This window comes from Puma concolor, chromosome D1 (genome assembly GCF_028749965.1).
Source record: "Puma concolor isolate L17-30 chromosome D1, mPumCon1.1.hap2, whole genome shotgun sequence".
Taxonomy (NCBI): domain Eukaryota; kingdom Metazoa; phylum Chordata; class Mammalia; order Carnivora; family Felidae; genus Puma; species Puma concolor.
In genome coordinates, this window is record NC_141676.1 from 55,516,340 (window position 1) to 55,521,459 (window position 5,120).

The 5,120-nt window shown below is 39.5% G+C and overlaps 1 pseudogene; it reads right to left on the minus strand.

The window, feature by feature from the left end:
• Window positions 1-476: 476 nt before the first annotated feature.
• On the minus strand, window positions 477-1,867 carry LOC112865727 (olfactory receptor OR51C1-like; annotated as a pseudogene).
• Between the last annotated feature and the right edge of the window lie 3,253 nt (window positions 1,868-5,120).

Consider the following 5,120-nt stretch of genomic DNA (forward strand, 5'->3'; position numbering starts at 1 on the left):
TTGTTAACACACTTTTTATTCCCACCTTCTTATTTTTTTTTTATTTTTTTTAATGTTTATTTATTTTTGAGACAGAGAGAGACAGAGCATGAGCAGGGGAGGGTCACAGAGATGGAGACACAGAATCTGAAACAGGCTCCAGGCTCTGAGCTGTCAGCACAGAGCCCGACGTGGGGCTCGAACTCACCGACCGCGAGATCACGACCTGAGCTGAAGTCAGACACTTAACCGACTGAACCACCCAGGTGCCCCTCCCACCTTCTTCTTTAAAGCAAACAAAAAAAACAACTCCACATTTGAAATCCAAACTGGTTCATTCTGATTATCTCAGTAATTGAACATCTTTCATCTTAAATGAACAAATTTTAATATCATTGTGGCTGAGGAAATAATAGGTAGATAATTTTAGCCTAAATTTCTCTCTTAGCCCATGGTCTTCTTATTTAAAACTAAAGTGATCTTTTGGGATGTTGTTACCCCAAGCACGAGTCTCAGCATTTTAACTTCTATCAGTGGCATTTTACTCATCTATACAATAACAAAGAATAGAAAACATTGAAAAACCCATCTATTCTTTTGTTGCACTGGGATGGAGAACTTTCAGCACAGCTCTGCGTATCTGTTTGGTCTTCACACTGTAGATGATGGGGTTCAGCACAGGGGGATTAACAGGTAGGTATTGGCAACCAGGATATGTACATAAGGTGGGGCCCATTTCCCAAATCTGCGAACAAAGGACAGACTAATCAATGGAATATAGAATACAGCAACAGCCCCAATATGGGAGATACATGTGCTGAAGACTTTCTTCCTCTCTTTCAAAGATGCAATGCTGAAGACAGTCTTAACGATTAACAAGTTAGAAAAAATAATGAAGACCAAGTCTACCCCAGCAGTGGTGATCAGGGCTGTGAACCCCACTGCGCTATTGATCCTGGTGTCTGTGCACGAGAGCTTCATCACGTCAGGGTAGAAGCAGTATGAGTGGTAGAGCACATGGCTGTGGCAAAAGGGCAATCGTTTAAGAAGCAACACCATAGGAGTCTGGATTAGTGCCCCCTGGTGATGATTGCTATTCCAATCTGTGCTGTTTTAAGCTCAGTTAAGATAGAAGCATATCTAAGAGGATTAGAGATGGCCACAAAACGATCAAAGGCCATGGCCAACAGCACTGAGGACTCCATAACAATGTAAAGTTGAATGAAAAACATCTGTGACAGGCAGGCATTAAAGCTGATCTCCCTGGCATCAAACCAGAATATACCCAACATGGTGACCAGGGTAGATATGGACAGGCCGAGGTCAGTGGTGGGCAGCATGGAGAGGAAATAATACATGAGTTTGTGGAGGCTGGGCTGAGTGACAATGGCAAAGAGAATCAGGCTGTTTCCAGAGAGGGTGGTTATGTAGAGAAAGCAGAAGGGAATGGAGATCCAGGTGTGGAAGACTTCCAACCCAGAAACATCAGTTAGTAGGAAAATGATGGACATAGCTGTGGTATTCTGGAAAGTTGACATGTTGAACTCAAACTGCAGAATCTTATCATGAATAGCCTGCAATGATCAATTGCATTTCTTTATAATGAATTCAACCTGAAATTAATTATTTCACCAGGTAAACATTTATAAGAGATAGTATCTATATTATAGAAAGAGCTTATGAAGATTGGTTAAAAAATAAAGAAAACTAAGGCCACATCTAATAGAGAAGCAGAAAACAGGAAATGAACAATTATGTGAGGATATAGAATTTGTATATAAACAAATCTAGCAATGATCCATCTTATTTAAATTCAGTGCCTTTTAAGTGGATTGCACCCATCACTTACTTTATGTGGTAGGCAGTCAAGAAATATTTTTTGAGAGGCGCCTGGGTGGGTCATTTGGTTAAGTGGCTGACTTGAGCTCAGGTCATGATCTCACGGTCCGTGAGTTCAATCACATGTCAGGCTCTGTGCTGACAGCTCAGAGCCTGGAGCCTGCTTCAGATTGTGTCTCCCTCTCTCTGCCCCTCCCCCACTCACACTCAATCTCTCAAAAATATACATTAAAAAAAGTTTTTAAAAAAAGAAATATTTTTTGAAATGTATATGTTGTGTTGTATGAAATCTTAGATAAACAACAAACAGTATATACAGGGATTCTGATATAATAAATAAAGTAAGTTGGCTTCTGGGGGCCAAAAAAAGGAATGCTCTCATCTCCTGGATACTTTCTTTCAATCAAGTTGAATATCTCCAAACATAAAAATAGCCAACATTTTTTTGGGGTGCCTGGGTGGCTCTGTCAGTTAAGCGGCCGACTTCGGCTCAGGTCATGATCTCACGGTCCATGAATTCAAGCCCTGTGTCAGGCTCTGTGCTGACAGTTCAGAGCCTAGAGCCTGCTTCGGATTCTGTGTCTCCCTCTCTCTGACCCTCCCCCATTCATGTTCTGTCTTTGTCTCAAAAATAAATAAACCCTAAAAAAACTTAAAAAAAATAGCCTACATTTTTTGAGCCCCTACTATCTGTTAGTAGTTGTGAAAATATTCTGTATGAACCTACAGTTTCTTTGCAATACCATAACTTGAACTGTACCTAATTAACTTTTGTACTACATACCTAGTGTAAGCCATCAAGACAATTACAAACAGAACTGTTTGAATATAGAGGGTCTCAAAGTAAGTACTGTGGACATTTTGATGTTACAAATTTTTATTTGGCATCCCAAATCAATTTTTTGGGCTGCATATTCTATTTTTTGATGCCTTCAAGCATTGACTGATATATTTATTGGCTAAGACACCCACACGATAAGATATTAAATATATGTGCCTGAACTTTCCATCCCTAAACTAATAATGATATGCATACTCCATAGAATTATTACCAGGATTAAATTAGTTAATATATATGAAAAACTAAGGAGGGTACTTCACTGTGATGTAAAAGTTCAACAAATATTAGCTGTTATATTTTTTTAATTAAATTTAAAATATTATATAATCATTTCTTTTCCTTCCTTTCCCACATCTATTTGCATACCCCTCCCACTTATTCACAGGTCTTGTCTTCTGAGCTGAGACAAAAGGTGAAAATATTATCTAAGTCTGACTTGGGCAATGCCTACTGCTTAATATCTTCTTTATGTGGTCCCTTCTTCCTCCACAGCTATGATTTTTCTTCTACATTCTTTCCTGATTCAGAAGAAAAACTATTGCTCACTTCCAAAGACAACCCTACCATGTAAGCCCCTAAATGAATTCTGGATATTAGTATAGTTTAACATTAAATTACTGAGTGCATGTGGGGTCCCTGGGTGGCTCAGTGTGTTAAGTGACCGACTCTTGATTTTGGTTCAGGTCATGATCTCAGGGTCATGAGCCCAGCATGGAGCCTGTGTAAGATTTTCTCTCTCTCCCTCTATTGCTCCTGTGCTCACTCTCTCGAAAGAAAGAAAGAAAGAAAGAAAGAAAGAAAGAAAGAAAGAAAGAAAGAAAGAAAGAAAGAAAACTGAGTGCAGGCTGTAATCCACTAGATGGATACAGAACCAAATTAAACATGGTACCAGCCCTCAAGGATATTTAGGAAAGGATAAGATACTTATGAAAACAAACATGTAAACGGACAAATAAAATGCAGTGTGATATATAAAATAATGGGTTTGTGTTTAAAACACACTGGTTGAATGTATTAGAAAGTCTTATGGGGGAAGGATCAAGAGAGGCTACTTTGAGAATATAAAGAACACTTGTGCAGGGGATGCTAGGTAAAAATCACCATGAAGATACTCTAAGCATGTCCAAGGTATATTGTATTAGATAATTTACAAATGTCACTAAGACATGAGATATAAGGTGCTAAAAGTGTTTAAAGGCAGCAGGAGTCCAGTATGGAATTATTTTATCACCATCAAAGGGTAAGGAATTTGGATGTTTTCTAAACACTGAAAACATAAAGAATACATAGATGTCTTTCTGCACTGTGAAATAGCCCCACCCATTTTCCTTCTTTATTTTTATTAAAATTTGGACACTTTCATTTGTACCATTACCACCGTCTATAAATATTTCAACTTCTTTCCCAACCTAAACATAACTCTGCCTCCTTCCTGTCGCATGTATCTCCTTCCCTTCACTAACAACTTATTGAATATTTGTCTTTCCTCATCTCCCTCTTAAATAGTTCCACCTATTCTTGAAATTTGCTTCTTTTTGTATTGAAGCATACTCTGTTGGATTAGTTGTCTATTGCTGCATGAAAAACTAGCACAAATTCATGGTTCAAAACAAGAAATTCATTGACTCACATCTCAGCAAGTCCTAAGCAGAAGCAGAAGCATCAGGATCTCTGCTCAGGGTCTTACAAGGCTAAAATCAGGGTTTCAGCCAGGACTGTGTCCTCATCTTGAGGTCAGGGTCCCTTCCAGACGGATCCAGGTTGTTGGCGTTCTTTGTGGTATGGAATTGATGTCTCCACTTTCTGACTGGCCATTGACTGGAGGTTGCTCCCAGCTCCTAGAGACTACCCTCTACCCTCTGCCCAGTCATCTGGACCTCTCCCAACAGGCTGCATCTTCCAACCCAGTAGAGGAGTCTCTCTTCTGGCTCCTGTCTCTTTTAAAGGCTCACATGATTAGGGCAGGCCCACCCAGCATAATCTCCCTTTTGGAAAACTCAAAGTCAAGCCATCACCAACCTCGCTGACATCTGCAAACTCTCTTTGCCATACGTACAACATAACATATTCCATCACATCCATAGAACCGCGCACACTCAGGGGGTGGGTTTCATACTGGACTATACTCATAGGGGACAGGAATCGTGAGCACCTTTTAGAATGCTGCCTGCCAAAAGTGTCCAGGCCAACCAATCTATAAACTTTTATAGGTTTGGCTTCTAAAATGTCCTTTGACTGACCATCTTTATCCTCCACTTCTATCATCTCTATTTTACATAGTAGTCTCATTAGTTTTTGCAGGAACTACAGCTATATTCTCATAAGTAATTTCCCTGCCTTGAGTTTCAAGTGTTTACAAACTTTTTCCATATTGATGCCAGCATGATCTCTCAAAAATACAGCTTCTTGTCACTCCTCATACAGAACTCTTCCTTGTCTTCAGCACGAGGTTGAAACTCTT